The 19,919-nt window shown below is 41.1% G+C and overlaps 1 long non-coding RNA gene across 1 annotated transcript; it reads left to right on the forward strand.

Moving 5' to 3' along the window:
* The first annotated feature begins 15,235 nt into the window (after positions 1-15,235).
* LOC127485220 (uncharacterized) lies at positions 15,236-19,680 on the forward strand. Its single transcript, XR_007912365.2, has 3 exons — positions 15,236-15,922; positions 16,132-16,199; positions 17,912-19,680. It is a non-coding gene; the product is annotated as an uncharacterized lncRNA (long non-coding RNA).
* Positions 19,681-19,919: the final 239 nt, after the last annotated feature.

Consider the following 19,919-nt stretch of genomic DNA (forward strand, 5'->3'; position numbering starts at 1 on the left):
TCTGGGGCAGGGAGGGCCTGGTTGTACACATGCAGCGAGCTCTCTTACAAACTTGGACGCAGCTCTTGCTGGTTTTGTGCACACCTAGGGTGATGCAGTCTCTTAGCTGGTTTGTTAGAGACCAGACACAGGCATTTTGTCCCTGTATATTAAGTCTTGCCATCATGTGGGAAATGAAGATCTTGGCTTCCTATTCTGTATGTCACTGATATCACTGTGGCCAAATGCATATTTTTCAATCTCAATGAGCTGACAACACTCATTAAAAATGCAAAGAAAATGCATTATGGAGTGAAATGGGTACTACCTTGGTAAGCAGAAAAAAGAAATTGCTGGGAACATTTGTTGTGGGCATTTGGGCAGTGATCCAGCAATCTTTCCCTGTTTGTCTCATCTCTCTGCATTTCAAGTGAATACAAATAAATAAAAAGACTACTAGTCTCAGCACACAGAAGACTGTACCTGTGTGTTCTCCTTCCAGAATCATGTGTGTTAGAGCAGGCAGGGCTGCACGTCATCCAACAGTCCCGAGGAGAGAGCCTCAGCCCTCTATGCTCACTGGGCAGGAATGGGAAATGGACCCTCACTCTCTACTCATGCCCCACAGCAAGGGAGCCCATACTGTGAGTTCTGTAACAGAGCTTGCAAGACGGACTATTGGAAGCATGGTTTCCTTATGCACAAGACTAGCAGAGTATTTGCAATAATTAGACTGACTAGTCCCAAAAGAAAAGTGTCAGTGCAAAGATCCAAATCATAAAAGCTTGGTTCTTGGGTAGAATTCTGAACTCAGTGAAAATTCTGCTTTCCTTTTATAGTGCTGCTTTTAAGAGTAACTCATCATGTTTACATAACTATTTACTGCATCACAAGGTTAAATGCAGATATGTTTACATGTATGGGGTCCTTCAAAAAAACAAAGAAATACCTATTTTGATCTTTTCTTTCAATTCTATTTCCTACAAACTTTTAAAAATTATTCCTTGGCTTTCTTTCAGCTGTTCCTAAGTAAGTAATCATAAGGTGCTAAATAAATATGTAATAATTAATAGTCTTACAATACATCAAAATAATTCAATAAAGACACAATTTAGAAGAAGACTCATTTAAAAGATTAAAATATAGATAAGTGGGACTGACATTGTAGCACAGTGGGTTAAACTGCTGCCTGTGACACCAGCATCCCACATGTGAGACTCTGAGTTCCAGCTGCTCCATTTCTGAGCCAGCTAAGGCACCTGGAGAAGTAGCAGAAGATGGCCCAAAAACTTGGATACTTAAGAAGCTCTTGGCTCCTGGCTCTGGCTGGGTCCATACCCAACCACTGTGGCCATTTTGGGGGTGAACCAATGGATGGAAGATCAATCGCTCTTTGTCTCTTCCTCTCTTTGTCACTCTGCCTTCCTAAGTAAATAAATAAATCTATTAAAATTAAAAACAAATCTATTTAAAATGCCCATAAATCTCCAATCCATAAAATACCAACCCAAGCAAGGGCTTAGGAACTGAAAACAGGAACCCATCTTGGGAGAATAATGGTAACTTCAAAGTGCCTTATTTCCAATCATTGACAAATGCAGAACATAGTAATGCTATATTTATAGGTGTTGATTTCATGACTATGTGTTTGCAGCTAAGATACTGTTTATCAAAATGTGAAACCCACCAAAGACAAGGTGAGGAGTTACATATTGAATGATTGTATACGACAAGCAGGATTTGGCCCATAGCTTGGTGGTGAAGATGTCCATCTCCCCCACTGTGGAGTACTGAGGTTTGATTCCTGGCTCTGATTATTGACTGCAGCTTCCTGCTAATGCATACAATGGAACGTAGCAGGGATGGGCAAAATAACTGGGTTGCTGCCACACATGTGGGAAATAAATCTGCATTGAGTTCCAAGTCCTAGATCTGTCTTGGACCAGCCACAGACACTTCAGCTTTGGGGGGAATGAACCAGTGGATGAGAGTTTTCTCAGGCCCTGACTCTGCCCCTCAAAAAAGTAGATAAACAATATCTGAATGAGCACTTACATCTACACAGCACAGAATAGAAAAAACCAAGTACAAATGAACTCTTGGATGACAATGGACACAAACATTTCCTAATTGTGAACCATCCACTTCAATTTAGTGTTTAGACAAAGAACTGGCAGCTCTTATAGAATATTTATAAACATTCTGAATTAAGGGAATATGCACCATTGTTTAGAAAATTAAGGTGTTTTGCTGCTAATTTCCTTTATGTTCATATATTTGTCAGTTCCAAATGTTCTTGGTTGCCTAACATTGTTCAGTTGAGTTTCTCTGAAGCAGGTTGAGTATAAAAGGAGCTGAATAACACAGAAGCCAATCATGGACGATCCCTAAGACGACTGAGTTTGAAATCACTGAGAGAGGTGACAGACATTGAATAGTCCAAAGTGTAAATATGAGGAGGTCTTCAAAAACTTTGTGGGGGCAGGTGCTATTGTGTAGTAGGTTAAGCCTCCACCTGTAGAGCTGGCATCCTATGTGGGCGCTGGTTAGTGTCTTGACTGCTCCACTTCTGATCTATCTCTCTGCCTATGTCCTGGAAAAGCAGTGGAGGATGACCCAAGTGCTTGGGTCCCTGCTACCCTCATGGGAGATCTGGAAGAAGCTCTTGGCTCCTGGCTTCAGATCAGCTCAGCTCTGGCTGCTGCGGCCATTTGGGGAGTAAACCAGAGGATAAAAGATCTTTCTCTCTGTCTCTCCCTCTGTGTCTGTGATTGTACCTCTCAAACAAATAAAATCTGTTTCTTTTTAACTTTTATTTAATGAATATAAATTTCCAAAGTACGGCTTATGGATTGCAATGGCTTCCCCCCCATAACGTCCCTCCCACCCGCAACTCTCCCCTCTCCCACTCCCTCTCCCCTTCCATTCACATCAAGATTCATTTTTGATTCTCTTTATATACAGAAGATCAGTTTAGCATACATTAAATAAAGATTTCAAGTTTGCTCCCACACAGAAACATAAAGTGAAAAATAATAGATGATTTTTTAAATGATGATGAAATCAGATCAGACCTATTGTCATGTTTAATGCCAGTGAGAGTCAAGTTGTAATTGATAATTTCTTCTTCTTCTTTTTTTTTTTTACAGAAGATCAGTTTAGTATACATTAAGTAAAATAAAATAAAATAAAATCTGTTTTAAAATGGGGCTGGCACTGTGGTGCAGGAGGTTAATGCCCTGGCCTGAAGCACTGGCATCCCATATGGACGCTGGTTCAAGACCCAGCTGCTCCACTTCCAATCCAGCTTTCTGCTATGGCCTGGGAAAGCAGTAGAAGATGGTCCCAGTCTTTGAGCCCCTGTACCTGATGGAAGACTAGGACGAAGCCTCTGGCTCCTGGCTTCAGATCAGCACAGCTCTGGCTGTTGTGGCCAATTGGGGAGTGAACCATAGGATTGAAGACCCCTTTCTCTCTCTCTCTCTCTCTCTCTCTCTCTCTCTCTCTCTCTCTCTCTCTCTTTCTGCCTCTCCTCTCTGTGTAACTCTTTCAAATAAATAAATTAATTAAAAAACTTTGTGGAAGATACATATCATGAATCAAAATAGGAATTTCAAAATCACACTGCACCAAGAAAACTTTTCATTTCATTTATTCCACACACATACGAGTTATCTTTGTGTTATACCCATGACCAGCTGAAATGAAAATATATACAAGTGCTATGTGACTGTTCATCTGCGTCATTTTACCAACACTGTTTTCTTTTCCAGAAGGAGTATGGGTTACATTGGAAAACAAAATCTCACACATGTCTCAGATTTCCATCTCATGGGCTTCACAGAGGATTGAGACTTGCAGCCCCTCAGTGTCTTTTGCTGTTCCTATCTATGTACCTGATCACAGTGCTTGGGAACCTGCTCATCATCCTGGCCATCAGCTCAGACTCCCACCTGCACACCCCCATGTACTTCTTCCTTTGTAGCCTCTTCTTGGCTAATGTGGGTTTCAGCTCCTCCACAGTTCCTAAGATGACTGTGGATGTTCACACTCACAGCACAGTCAACTCCTATGTGGGCGGCCTGACACAGATGTCTTTCTTCATCATCTAATGTTGCACGGATGATTTGATTTTGACTGTCATGACCTATGACCAGTTTGTCACCATCGGTCACCCATTGCCTTACCAGGTCATCATGAACCCCCAACGCTGTGGCTTCTTAGTTTCAGTGTCGGTTGTGGCCAGCCTTTTTGATTCCATGCTGCACAGCTTGATGGTCTTGCAAGGTACCTGCTTCAAGGATGTTGAAATTTCTATTTTCTCTGTGACCCTTCTCACCTTCTCAACCTCACTTGCCTTGATACCATCGCCCATTTGTTTATTTTGCTGGCATCATGTAGGTTTTTTTCCGCTCAAGGATCCTTTACTGTTCCTATGAACGTGTTTCCTACATTCTGAGAGTCCCATCACCAGGTGGAAAGTCCAAAGTCTTCTCCACCTGTGACCCTCACCTGTTGGTTGTTTCCTGGCTTTATGGACCAGGCCTTGGGGTGTATCTGATTTCAGTTTTCTCACTTTCTCTCTGAAAGTGTGCAGTGGCCTCAGTGGTGTACAGTGTGGTCACTCCCACAGTCTGAGGAGCAGGGACATCGAGAGCACTATGCAGAGGCTCCTCAATAAAAGTCTAATTTCAGTCCCTGTGCCCTCCATTGGATGGGAGTTTGGACAAGGCAGGAAACTAGACATCTAGGGACTGGTGCTGTGGCACAGCGGATTAATGCCCTGGCCTGAAGCATTGGCACCTCATATGGGCGCCAGTTCAAGACCCGGCTGCTCCTCTTCTGATCGAGCTCTCTGCTACAGCCTGAGAAAGCAGAAGATGGTCCAAGTCCTTAGGTCCCTGCACCCGCATGGGTGACCTGGAAGAAACTCCTGGCTCCTGGCTTTGGATCAGCACAGATCTGGCCATTGCTGCCAATGGGATGTTAACCATAGGATGGAAGACCTCTCTCTCTGTCTCCCTCTCTCTCTCTCTGCCTCTCCTTTCTCTGTTTAACGCTTTCAAATAAATAAATAAATAAATCTTAAAAAAAAACCTATGCACATCTTAACCAGTTCATGCCTGAGTTTTTTTATATTATGGAGCCTTCTTCAGTATGTAATTAATAATCCAGGTATCCTGGATAAACAACTTTTTTGTATCCTTAATGCTTGCCTCTTTACCATAATTCATATGTGCTTTCCATACACAGTTTTTATCTATTTTCTTTATCTGTGCTAGTGTCTGTGGGGATGCACATTGCTGCTCATCTTTAGGGAATCACCCAGGGAGCTTTAACAAATCCAGGCCTGTGTCTCACCACCAGAGATTCTCATTTATTGAACTGGTGTTAAGACTGAGTTAAGAATTTTTAAAGCACTGTAGGTATGTGCTGAAAACTATGCTGATAAAAAAACTCTGTTGTTGGTTTTTAAGCAGCTTCATTTTATGTAATGTCGCTTTTCACTCACTGCTTTCAGATTTTCACCTTTTTTTTGACTTTGGACAGTTTCATTATAATTTTTTGTGGTAGTCTTTTGGCTTTATTATAATTGCAGTTTAATGAGCGTCTTGAATGTGTATGTCCAGTTCCTTCCTCAAATTTGGGAAGTTTTAATTTGCAGTCATTATTTCTTCAAATTGGTTCTCTGCTATACTTCTCTTCATTCTTACTCTGTATTCCTTTTACTTGAAAATTTCATGTGAAAAAAAAAACCCAATTCAATAGGAATACAGAATGTTGATTACTAGAGGCTATGAAGATGGAGAGAATAAAAGGTTTTTGGATTAAAAAATAGGGGAATCTTGGTATGGTTCATTAATTGTAATGAGGATGTTAATATGAGAGGTAATAGGGGTTACAGGGTGAGGGGTACTTGGGGCCTCTTACTACCTCACATTTTTATTTTTGTAATTTTAAAGCTTTTTTACGTTATTTATTTTATTTGAAAGTCAGAGTTACACACACAGAGAGAGAGAGGTCATCCAACCACTGGTTCACTCCTCAGATGGCCGCAATGGCCAGAGATGTGCCAATCCAAAGCCAGGAGCCAGGAGCTTCCTCCAGGTCTCCCATGTGGGTGCAGGGGCCCAAGGACCTGGGCCATCCTCCACTGTTAAAGCTATTTTGAAACACAGTGTTAAAAAAGAATGATGTAACTTAATAAATAAATTACTTGAAAAGTAAAATAGTTTACTGATTCTTTCTTCTACTTGAAACGTCTGCTGTTGACCACTCTATCTAATGTTCTAGTTTGGTTATTCTTCATCTGCACTATTTCTGTTTCTGTCTTTGTTAAGTGTCTTTTTTTTTTTTAAAAAAAAGAGTTTATGTATTTATTTGAGAGGTAGAGTTAGAGGAAGAGACAGAAAGAGAGGTCTTCCTTCCACTGGTTCACTCCCCAAATGGCTGCAATGACCAGAACTGGGCCAATCTGAAGCCAAGAGCCAGTAGCTCCTTTCAGGTCTCCCACTTAGCTGCAGGGGTCACTTGAACCTTCTTCTACTGCTTTCCTAGGCCGTAGAAAAGAGATGGATCAGATGAGGAGCAGCTGGGACACCAACTGGCACCCATATTGGATGCTGGCACTGCAGGCAGAGGCTTAGTCTACTATGCCACAGTACTGGCCCTGTGTCTTTATTTTTATTTTCATTTGATTAATGTTTTCCTGTTGGCTTTAAGCTGTCTATCTGTGTCATCTTTTAGTTTTTGACTAGTTTTTTATGTTATTTATTTTTTAAAGATTTATTTTATTTATTTGAAAGACAGAGTTAGAGAGAGAGGTAGAGAAAGAGAGAGATTGGTCTTCCACCCACTGGTTCACTCCCCAGATGGCCGCAATGGCTGGAGCCATGCTGATCTGTATCCAGGGGCCAGGAACTTCTTCCTGGTCTCCCACGTGGGTGCAGGGAAGCCAGGGATTTGGGCCATCTTCTCCTGCTTTCCCAGGCCATAGCAGAGAGCTAGATTGGAAGAGGAGCATCCAGGATTAGAACTGGCACCCATATGGGATGCTAGTGCTTCAGGCTAGGGCTTTAACCCACTGCACCACAGCACTGGCCTCAGCTTTTGACCATTTTAAAGAGGATTTTTTTTTTTATTTTGTTGTGAGAAGATTCAATAACTCCATATCTTTTAGGAAGGTTTTCTAATTTATTTCTGGAGATGTAAAGGTTTCCTTTGACTGGGCTGTATTTCCCTGTTGTATGCATTACCGTGTTCTCTGCTGAGATTTGAGTATTTAAAAAATCAGGTTCTCGAATTCACGTGAGCACTCTCCAGAGACGCTACAATTCCGTAACTTTGGCAACCCAGTGGGAGACTGAAGGAGAATTTGAGCCCACTCTGAGGGCAAAACAGATTCCCTGTGTGGTCCTTGGGAAAGAGCTTCTGATCTCTGGCTCCTGTGGGTATATCATTTGCCTGCAAACTACCTCCAACTTTGTTCAGCTGTGCGGAATTACTTCTCTTTTGAATCAAAAAAAAAAAAAAAAAAAGAAAGAGAGAGAGAGAGAGAGAGAGGTTTACCACGCCTAACCTGGGAGTGTCACCTTTGGCACACCAAACAGAGCTCTCAGGCCACACCCATCTCAAGCCCTAAGGCTCCATCAAAAACAGACAGTCCACTTAATCCAGAGTCATAGTATAACAAGAAAAAACACCACAGTGAAGAAACCAAATATCTCCAATATGCCAAAAAACAAATGCAAAAACCAAGGTAATAAAAACAAGGAAGTCACCATGACGCCCTCAAATGAAAAAGACACCCCAATTCAAGATTATGAAGATGATGACATAGAAGAAATGCAAGAAGCAGATCTCAAAAAATTGATTAGAACATTAAGAAGTTCTCAAAAACAAATTCTTGAACTACAGAAATCCTTAATGGACAAGATAGAAAATCTCTCTCGTGAAAATGAAATATTAAGGAGGAATCAAAATGAAATGAAACAACTAGTACAACAGGAAACTGTGATAGTGACTGAAGTGAAGAATTCAATAGATCAAATGAAAAACACAATAGAGAGCCTTACAAACAGAACGGGTGAAGCAGAAGAGAGAATATCGGACTTACAAGACAGAGCACAGGAAAGGATACAGTCAGACCAAAGAAAAGAAGAGGAAATTAGGAATCTAAAACATATTGTCGGGAATCTTCAGGATACTATTAAAAAACCCAACATTCGGGTTCTAGGAGTTCCTGAAGGCATGGAGAGGGAGAAAGGATTAGAAGGCCTTTTTAGTGAGATACTAGCAGAAAATTTCCCAGGTTTGGAGAAGGACAGAGAAATCCTAGTACAGGAAGCCCACAGAACCCCTAATAAACACGACCAAAAGAGATCCTCACCACGACACGTGGTAATTAAACTCTCCACCGTGAAACATAAAGAAAAGATCCTAAAATGTGCAAGAGAGAAATGTCAGATTACTCTCAGAGGATCTCCAATCAGACTCACAGCTGACTTCTCATCAGAAACTCTACAAGCTAGGAGGGAATGGCGAGATATAGCCCAGGTACTAAGAGAGAAAAACTGCCAGCCCAGAATATTATATCCTGCTAAGCTCTCATTTGTGAATGAAGGTGAAATAAAGACTTTTCATAGCAAACAGAAATTGAAAGAATTTGTTGCCACTCGTCCAGCCCTGCAAAAGATGCTTAAAGATGTGTTACACACAGAAACAAAGAAACACGGTCATCAATATGAAAGAAGGTAAAGGAAGGAAACCAAGGAAGGAAAGCTCTCAGCAAAAGATCACAGGGAATTCAAAGCATATATTAGAATTTATCTTTGGCAAATGGCAGGGCAAAGTTACCACTTATCATTAGTCACATTGAACGTGAATGGCCTGAACTATCCAGTTAAAAGACACTGCTTGGCTGATTGGGTTAAGGAACAAAACCCATCTATTTGCTGCTTACAAGAAACACATCTTTCCAACAAAGATCCATACAGACTGAAAGTGAAAGGCTGGAAAAAGATATACCATGCCAACAGAAATGAAAAAAGAGCGGGCGTAGCCATCTTAATATCGGACAACATAAACTTTACCACAAAAACTGTTAAGAGAGACAAAGAGGGACACTACATAATGATTAAGGGATCAATTCAACAGGAAGATATAACAATTATCAATGTATATGCACCTAACTACAGGGCACCAGTTTATCTAAAAGATTTGTTAACGGACTTAAAGGGAGACTTAGACCCCAATACAATAGTACTGGGGGACTTCAATACTCCACTCTCAGAAACAGACAGATCAATAGGACAGAAGATCAACAAGGATACAGTAGATTTAAACGACACTATAGCCCAAATGGATCTAACAGATATATACAGAACTTTCAATCCTACAGCTAAAGATTTTACATTCTTCTCAGCAGTACATGGAACCTTCTCTAGGATTGACCACATACTAGGCCATAAAGCAAGTCTCAGCAAATTCAAAAGAATTAGAATCATACCATGCAGCTTCTCAGACCATAAAGGAATGAAGTTGGAAATTAGCAACTCAGGAATCCCTAGAGCATACGCAAACACATGGAGATTGAACAACATGCTCCTGAATGAACAATGGGTCATAGAAGAAATCAAAAGAGAAATCAAAAACTTTCTGGAAGTAAATGAGGATAACAGCACAACATACCAAAACTTATGGGACGCAGCAAAAGCAGTGTTAAGAGGAAAGTTTATATCAATAGGTGCCTATATCAAGAAATTGGAAAGGTACCAAATAGATGAGCTTTCAATTCACCTCAAGGATCTAGAAAACCTACAGTAAACCAGACCCAAATCTAGTAGGAGAAGAGAAATAATTAAAATCAGAGAAGAAATCAACAGGATTGAATCAAGAAAAATTACAAAAAATCAGCCAAACGAGGAGCTGGTTTTTTTTGAAAAAATAAACAAAATTGACACCCCATTGGCCCAACTAACTAAAAAAAGAAGAGAAAAGACCCAAATCAATAAAATCAGAGATGAAAAAGGAAACGTAACAACAGACACCACAGAAATAAAAAGAATCATCAGAAATTACTACAAGGACTTGTATGCCAGCAAACAGGGAAACCTATCAGAAATGGATAGGTTCCTGGACACATGCAACCTACCTAAATTGAACCAGGAAGACATTGAAAACCTAAACAGACCCATAACTGAGACAGAAATTGAAACAGTAATAAAGGCCCTCCCAACAAAGAAAAGCCCAGGACCAGATGGATTCACTGCTGAATTCTACCAGATGTTTAAAGAAGAACTAACTCCAATTCTTCTCAAACTATTCAGAACAATCGAAGAAGAGGGAATCCTCCCAAATTCTTTCTATGAAGCCAGCATCACCTTAATTCCTAAGCCGGAAAAAGATGCAGCACTGAAAGAGAATTACAGACCAATATCCCTGATGAACATAGATGCAAAAATCCTCCATAAAATTCTCGCCAATAGAATGCAACAACACATCAGAAAGATCATCCACCCAGACCAAGTGGGATTTATCCCTGCTATGCAGGGATGGTTTAATGTGCGCAAGACAATCAATGTGATACACCACATTAACAGAGTGCAGAAGAAAAACCATATGGTTCTCTCAATAGATGCCGAGAAAGCATTTGATAAAATACAACACCCGTTCATGATGAAAACTCTAAGCAAACTGGGTTTGGAAGGAACATTCCTCAATACAATCAAAGCAATCTATGAAAAACCCACAGCCAACATCCTATTGAATGGGGAAAAAGTTGGAAGCATTTCCACTGAGATCTGGTACCAGACAGGGATGTCCACTCTCACCACTGCTATTCAATATAGTTCTGGAGGTTCTAGCCAGAGCTATTAGGCAAGAAAAAGAAACTAAAGGGATACAAATTGAGAAGGAAGAAGTCAAACTATCCCTCTTTGTAGATGACATGATTCTTTATTTAGGGGACCCAAAGAACCCTACTAAGAGACTATTGGAACTCATAGAAGAGTTTGGCAAAGTAGCAGGATATAAAATCAATGCACAAAAATCAACAGCCTTTGTATACACAGACAATGCCATGGCTGAGGAAGAACTTCTAAGATCAATCCCATTCACAATAGCTACAAAAACAATCAAATACCTTGGAATAAACTTAACCAAGGACGTTAAAGAACTCTACGATGAAAATTACAAAACCTTAAAGAAAGAAATAGAAGAGGATACCAAGAAATGGAAAAATCTTCCATGCTCATGGATTAGAAGAATCAACATCATCAAAATGTCCATTCTCCCAAAAGCAATTTATAGATTCAATGCAATACCAATCAAGATACCGAAGACCTTCTTCTCAGATCTGGAAAAAATGGTGGTGAAATTTATATGGAGGCACAAGAGACCTCGAATAGCTAAAGCAATCTTGTACAACAAAAACAAAGCTGGAGGCATCACAATACCAGATTTCAGGACATAGTACAGGGCAGTTGTAATCAAAAGAGCATGGTACTGGTACAGAAACAGATGGATAGACCAATGGAACAGAATTGAAACACCAGAAATCAACCCAAACGTCTACAGCCAACTTATATTTGATCAAGGATCTAAAACCAATTCCTGGAGCAAGGACAGTCTATTCAATAAATAATGCTGGGAAAATTGGATTTCCACGTTTAGAAGCATGAAGCAAGACCCCTACCTTACACCTTACACAAAAATCCACTCAACATGGATTAAAGACCTAAATCTACGACCTGACACCATCAAGTTACTAGAGAACATTGGAGAAACCCTTCAAGATATTGGCACAGGCAAAGAATTTCTGGAAAAGACCCGGGAGGCACAGGCAGTCAAAGCCAAAATCAACTATTGGGATTGCATCAAATTGAGAAGTTTCTGTACTGCAAAAGAAACAGTCAGGAGAGTGAAGAGACAACCGACAGAATGGGAAAAAATATTTGCAAACTATGCAACAGATAAAGGGTTAATAACCAGAATCTACAAAGAGATCAAGAAACTCCACAAAAACAAAACCAACAACCCACTTAAGAGATGGGCCAAGGACCTCAATAGACATTTTTCAAAAGAGGAAATCCAAATGGCCAACAGGCACATGAAAAAATGTTCAAGGTCATTAGCAATCAGGGGAATGCAAATCAAAACCACAATGAGGTTTCACCTCACCCCGGTTAGAATGGCTCACATGCAGAAATCTACCAACAACAGATGCTGGCGAGGATGTGGGGAAAAAGGGACACTAACCCACTGTTGGTGGGAATGCAAACTGGTCAAGCCACTATGGAAGTCAGTCTGGAGATTCCTCAGAAACCTGAAGATAACCCTACCGTTCGACCCAGCCATCCCACTCCTTGGGATTTACCCAAAGGAATTTCAATTGGCAAACAAAAAAGCGGTCTGCACCCTAATGTTTATTGCAGCTCAATTCACAATAGCTAAGACCTGGAACCAACCTAAATGCCCATCAATGGTAGACTGGATAAAGAAATTATGGGATACGTACTCTTTAGAATACTATACCGCAGTAAGAAACAACGCAATCCAGTCATTTGCAACAAAATGGAGGAATCTGGAACACATCATGCTGAGTGAAATAAGCCAGTCCCAAAGGGACAAATACCATATGTTCTCCCTGATCGGTGACAACTGACTGAACACCAAAAAGGAAAGCTGTTGAAGTGAAATGGACACTATGGGAAACCGTGACTTGATCAGCATAGCCCTGACTGCTAATGAACAACTTAATACATTATCCCTCTTAGTAGTTTTTTTAATCTGTTCTACTTAATATGACTGGTTTAATTCTGTAATTAATACACAGTTATTCTTAAGTGTTGAAAATTAACTGAAATTTGATCCCTGTTAAACATAAGAGTGGGAATAAGAGAGGGAAGAGATGTACAATTTGGGACATGCTCAAGCTGACTTGCCCCAAATGGTAGAGTTAGAAACATACCAGGGGATTCCAATTCAATCCCATCAAGGTGGCATGTACCAATGCCATCTCACTATTCCAAGTGATCAATTTCAGTTCACAATTGATCATAATGAAAGGACTAAGAGTCAAAGGGAGCACATAAACAAGTCTAGTACCTGCTAACACTAACCGATGGAATAAATAAAGGGGAGAGTGATCCAACATGGGAAGTGAGATACTCAGCAGACTCATAGAATGGCGGATGTCCTAAATAGCACTCTGGCCTCAGAATCAGCCCTAAAGGCACTCGGATCTGGCTGAAAAGGCCATGAGAGTATTTCAGGAATGGAAAGCCAAGACACTCTGGCAAAAGATCTCTGCGAGTGATATCCCAGTGGAAAGAACAGGTCATCAAAGAAGGAGGTACCTTTCTCTGAAGGGAGGAGAGAACCTCCACTTTGACTATGACCTTGTCTAAACAAGATAAGAGTCAGAGAACTCAGAGGGCTTCCATAGCCTTGGAAACTCATGACTGGTGCATAGGGAGATTACTGATGCCATCGACAGGATTGTCAATTGGTAAAGTCAACAACAGGAGTCACTGTGCACTTACTCCTCATGTAGGTTCTCTGTCCTTAATGTGCTGTGCATTGAGATTTAATGCTATAACGAGTACTCAAACAATATATTTCACTTTGTGTTTCTATGGGGGTGCAAACTGTTGAAATCTTTACTTAATGCATACTAAACTGATCTTCTGTAAAAAAAAAAAAAGAAATTATCAATTCCCAACTTGACTCTCATGACAATAGGTCTGATTTGATTTCATCATCATTTTAAAAAAATCATCTATTATTTTTCACTTTATGTTTCTGTGTGGGAGCAAACTGTTGAAATCCTTACTTAATGTATACTAAGCTGATCTTCTGCATATTAAGATAATCGAAAATGAATCTTGATTTGAATGGAAGGGGAGAGGGAGTGGGAAAGGGGATGGTTGTGGGTGGGAGGGACGGTATTGGGGGGGAAGCCATTGTAATCCATAAGTCGTACTTTGGAAATTTATATTCATTAAATAAAAGTTTAAAAAAAATCAGGTTCTCCCCTTCCCTATGGATTGGCTTTATGCACGGAGAGGCCTTTGCCACTAGATTTTTCAGAGATTCTGGGGGACCCTCAAATCTTTTTGGGGGAGGCATCTTCTCTGGGCTTGTGTTGTACTTTTCCTTTAAAGAGGTCTGCCATAATTCTCAAGGGCTTATCATCTCTTCCTTTAGCTGGTGTCTGTGGTACAGTAATTTCTCTAAGGTATGTAACTAGGGGCCTTCTATTATTCTCAGTGGCTCTTGAACTTGTACCCACCTAACATTGTAACTACCATTGGTGCCTGAAGAGCCAAAGTGACTCCATTTTAAAACAATAAAAAGCAGTCTCTGTTTCCCGTAGCAGACCCGAGTCCTTGTAAAAGCAGGCATTCCGGAGATATCAAAGCTTAATAAAGGGCAGTTCAGTAGACCAAGGACAGCTCAGTAGAGATTGCTAAATAAAGTAACTCCCTGAACCCAAGCCAAATGGAGCCCCCCTTCCACTAAGAACAACCCAGAAAAGCCCTGTCCAATCACCAAAAGCCCCCATACTGTAAGCCCCCGCTGATGTAACCCTGTGGTTTTTTCCTTTAAAAGCACTCCTAAAACAAAGGCCGGGACCTCCATCCTGCCTCTGTTGTGCTGGTAGGTTGGATGGGGTCCTGGCTGAGGCTTGTACTCCCGAATAAACCTTGCTTTTGCATTTTGGTGTGATTGACTCTCTGGGGGAATCTGCGGGGATCTAGCGATCTGGGCACTTTAGTGCCCAAGTCAGCCAGGGTATCAACCAGTTCCTCAGGCAGCCCCGAGAAGACAGAAGAACACTCTACCTTCTCTGCCCCTTCCAAGAAAGACTGTAGTATTTGGATATTTTCTTCTGCCTAGCTGTTTCAGGGACTTGGAGGATCTTTTTGGGCCAATGCAATAAATGTTCTTATCCATTTTGACACAGTTCTCCTTGGCTTTGCACTCACCTGGATGATACAATCTCTTAACATGTTTGTGGAATTCTCACAAAGGCAATTGGGTCCATATATGTTACTAAGTCCTGCGTCAATGGGGGAAGTGAGGACCTGGAGCTTCCTATTCCATCACCTTCCTGATATCACTGTGGCCCAAAGTATATTACATTGAAGACATAATGAGCTGATAACACACATGAAAAATATCTAAAGAAAATACATTCTGATGGGAAATGAGCACTTACTTGATGAGCAAACACTGGAAGCCAGTGGGAACATGTGTTTCCTTTGGACACAGAATGGCTAACACTGTCTGTGACATCATAGATTCTGTGGGAAGAAGGGAAACCATGGTTCCTCCTTTGGACTATATGATCATGGATACACCATGGAGCAGTACGATAGACACTGTGTAACTACACAATACAGAGAAACATCTGTCCATCTGGCAGTTCTTCTGTAGGAACATTTGGCTGAGAGCAGATGGTTTATGGGTTGTGTAACATGCTGGGAAGAAGAGGAATATATATACAATCTTGTCGTGCTTCTAGAACATCAAAAGTACTCTTTAGTCTCTAAAGTGCTCAAGAACAGCACGGGCAATCACAGCCAAATAGACAAATGGGATTACATCAAGCTGAGAAGCTTCTCCACTGCAGAAGAAACAACAAAGTGAAGAGGGAACTTATAGAATGGAAGAAAAGATTTGCAAACTATGAAATTGATAAAGGATTAATACCCAGAATCTACACAGAGCTCAAGAACCTCAACAACAAAGCAATCCAGTTGAGAAATGGTCAAAGAACTGGATCAGGAATTTTTCAAGAGAGGAAACTCAAATGGCCTACAGACACATGAAATAAAATGTTCAGGATCACTAACCATCAGGGAATTGCAAATCAAAACCACAGTGAGGCCTTACCTCAGCTCTGTTAGAATGGTACTGCTACAGAAATCAACAAACAGTAAGTGCTGGTGAGGATGTAGGGGAGAAGGTACCCTAATCTGTTGCTGAGAATGTAAACTAGTACAGCCATGTGACAGTCAGTATGGAGATACCTCGGAAAGTTGAAAACAGATATGCCTTATGGCCTAGCAGTCCCACTGCTGGGAATTTACCCAAATGAAATGAAATCAGCATATGAAAGTTATCTGTACCCTATGTTTATTGCAGCTCAATTCACAATAAGATATCGGATCAACCAGATGTCCATCAACTGATGACTGGACAAAGAAATTATGGTAAATATCCACTATGGAGTACTATTCAGCTTTAATAGAGAATGAAATTCTATCATTTGCAACAAAATGGATGGAACTTGAAGCAACAATACTTAGTGAAATAAGCCAGTCCCAAAAAGACAAATACATGTATTTTATGAACTGTAGTATTAGAGTACTGAAAATGTAATGTATAGGAAAGAAATTGACATTTTGAGCTTCAACAATTGTTTACAGCCCTTGTATTTACTGTTGAGGAACAGGTTTTTTTCTTATTATTTGTTGAACATATAATCTTATGAATATAAAGTAAACTGAAAGTAGATCATTGTAAAAATTAAGAAAAGTATTAGGAGAAGAAGGAAGAGGAAGGGTGGGAGTGTGGGTGGGAATGAGGGCAGGCTAGGAAGTATCACTATGTTCCTAAATCTGTATATATGAAATTTATATACCTTAATTTTTAAAAAGCAATAAAAATAAAAAAAGAACCTATGAGAAAGATATCAATCTATATTCAGTCTTTAAGATGCTGGTCCCAGGAGAAGGTGCTATGCACAGCAGTTAAGATGCCACTTGGGATGCAGGCATCCCATAACTGAGTGCCTGGATTTGAGCCCTAACTCTGCTTCATTGTCTGCTTCATGCTAATATGCACCCTGAGGTGAAGCAGACAATGGCTCAGATATTTCTGTCTCTGCCACCTACATGGGAATTCCTGGGTTTGCCTGGCTTAGCACTGGCTCTTATGACGTTGGGGGAGTGAATCAGTCAATGGAAATTCTCTCCCTCTCTGTCCTTGTCTCTTTTTACTATTAAAATGAAACAAATTTTAAATAAGAGTATTGTTTCGAGTCTAGTAAAAATTGTACCAGTGTCTCTCCCCTGAGTCACTTGTAAGAGGAAGCCAAGTCCTGGCTGTGTTCCTAGCGGTCCTGAGGAGAGAGCCTCAGCCCGCATTGCCCAATGGACATGTAAGGGAAATGGACCCTCACTCCCCAGTCATGCCCCACAACAAGGGAGCCCCGTGAGAGGCCTGCATCCTTGAGCAGAGTGTGTGGGTTACAGTCACAGCCCCAGTTCGAATTCCCACATCCTACTAATGGACACACTGCAGGGTAGCATTTGAGAGCTTAAGCAATGTGGTTCCTGCCACCCACGTGGGGAATTGGGTTGAGTTTTTAGATCCAGGCTTAAGCCAGAGCCATAACCAGCTGTTGTGAGCATTTGGGGAGTGAACAATAGATGGAAGTTCTTTGTATCTCTTTGTCTCTCTCTGCCACTTAAATATTAATAAATACTAAAAGAATAATTAGATATTAAAAAGAATGTTGGTCCCAAGGCAGTAAAATAGTATGTGTATGTTTTTCTCCAAGACTCACATGCATTAGGAGGCCCAGGCCTGGCTGTTTTCCTGACAGTCTTGAAGAGAAAGCCACAGCCCTCATTGCTCACTGGGCATTATGGGGTAGTGGACCCTCACCCCCCAGTCATGCCCCTCAGCAAGGGAGCCCAGCCCCATGAGTCCTCTGGGACACAGAGGATGCAGGAGGGAATGTTGGAAAACTTGTCTCCTTGACTTTAGGACCAGCAATGTGGTTGGGGTAACCAGATTGACCAGGATCAATATGAAAAGTCTCAGCCCCAAAGCATGAGGTGTATAATCTAGGTTTTTAGAGGGACTTCCTAAACCATAAGTGAGAATTCTGATTTTCTTTAACATTTTCTCTTTATAGGGCTAGTCATCACGTTTACGCAACCATTTGCTACACCTCAAGAATAACTGAAGATATTTTATATACATGGGGTCTCTCAAAAATTTTATGGAAAACAGATATCATGAACATTAGTTTTAATTTTTGAAACATTTTGAAGTATCTGTTCTTCCTGTTGCTCCTATATTACTTAAGTATAAAATAACAAGTAAATATGTGATTATCAATAGTTTTATAATATATCAATTTACTTCCATAAGAGACACAACTCAGAAATGAAGACGAAATCAAACTGGTAAAAGGCCCAGAGGTCCCCAGACATGAAATATCAATCCAAGCAAGGGCTTAGGAAATAAAAGTAGGAATTTGTGTTTAGAAACTAAGAAAATGGTAAAGGCATCAGATTCTTGGCACAGAAAACCCAATTATCCTACTTTTATAATTTATATAATATTTGGACAGATGAAACAATCACACATTGAGGTGTGAAAATGTAAACCAGAAACTGAATTCAATGTAAAGATCCTACAACTTGGAAGTCGGCAGCAAGGAGCACCAATGGGTGAGCTCTCTGTGAACAGGTTCTGGGTACACTTGCTTTTCTCCTTTTCCTCTTCCAATGATATCAGAAAGTCCTCAGAGATGAGGGTGACATGGACCTATGGGCTAATTAGGAGCTCTGTGCCTTGTGCACACCCCCATCCCGAGTCCTACAAGTGCAAATAATGAGCCAGTGACTTCAGAACTTGACTTGCCAGACAAACGCAGTGGCTCTCTACTCATGTCTGGTCCTCTGGAACATCTGTGTGTCAGGAGGCCCAACCTGTCTGTATTCCTCCCACCCCTGAGTACAGAACCTGAGGCTTTTCCGCATACCAGGCAAGAAGCAAGCAGTGGACCCAGCTCTTTCTGCCATGCTTCAGTGAGTGCTGAGGGACACAGTGGAAGGAGGTGGGAATATCAGCCTTGATCTCCACATCTTTGGGACAAACAGAACAATTGGAGTAGATGGATGGGAAGGAACCAGTGGGCAAAGTTCCAGCTTAGATAATTGTGAAGTTCACATTCTTGGTTCTCAAGGGTCTCAAATTATTGAGCATTTTTCTTTCCTTCCACACTGATTCTTCTCACTAGAATCTTCTTCTTGATAGGAGCAAATGAGTCTCTGAATTTCCGAGCACTCACACGTAATCATGAAGGTGAGGAGGAGGAGGATGCAGTAACCATAAAGTCTCCAACCTTACTGAGGGCTTCCTATGGGCCAGGCTCTGAATTCTATGTCCTATTCAACCTGCTTCTTCTCATCTATGTACTCCCCCACATTATGTTGCAGATGCTACTTTTGTTTTACAGAAGAGGAGAGGAGCACAATGTTTTTTGCAACTTGTACCAGGCTGTGATGTAGAAATGGGTGAAACCACAACCGAGTCAGGTTGTCTGACTGCAGACACGAGCATGCCCAGTCTCCCCCTGACAACCCATCCATTCATCTCTCTTTCCTGTCACTCCAGGCTGACAGCCCTGCTCACCGTGCTTTGTCTTTGGGGTTTCTTGGTAAATCACAGCAGGCAGCAGTGGGACAAGGTGACTGAGCTCACAGAGAGAGCAGACATGGGATCAGAGTCTCTCTCTCTCCACCCCACCCCACACTTCAGTCATCCACTTTCTCCCCAACTCTTGTAATCACCTCATTTGATCTCAAAGAGAGACAAGATTGGGGTCTTGGGTTCCATTTCTACTGCCAAAACTGGGAACGATTTTAAAGGAACTTGTATAACCTGTGGTTTGGATCTCTGGTTCTCTAACACTCCCTGATGGTTGGGAGAAAATGGGGGTCTTTGATAAATTGGATCCAGAGACTTTCAATGTCATTTTGACTCCTGCCTGCTCCACTGATGATTTCTTTGATGTAGGGCAGGTTGTCAGTACCCTGAGAATCTGCGTTGTCATCTGAGATGATGCCTCATTGATAGCACTTCACTGGGTAATTTTTGAACTGATAATAGATACATCCCAATCATCCAAAATC

The sequence above is a fragment of the Oryctolagus cuniculus genome, chromosome 16 (assembly GCF_964237555.1).
Source record: "Oryctolagus cuniculus chromosome 16, mOryCun1.1, whole genome shotgun sequence".
Lineage (NCBI taxonomy): Eukaryota > Metazoa > Chordata > Mammalia > Lagomorpha > Leporidae > Oryctolagus > Oryctolagus cuniculus.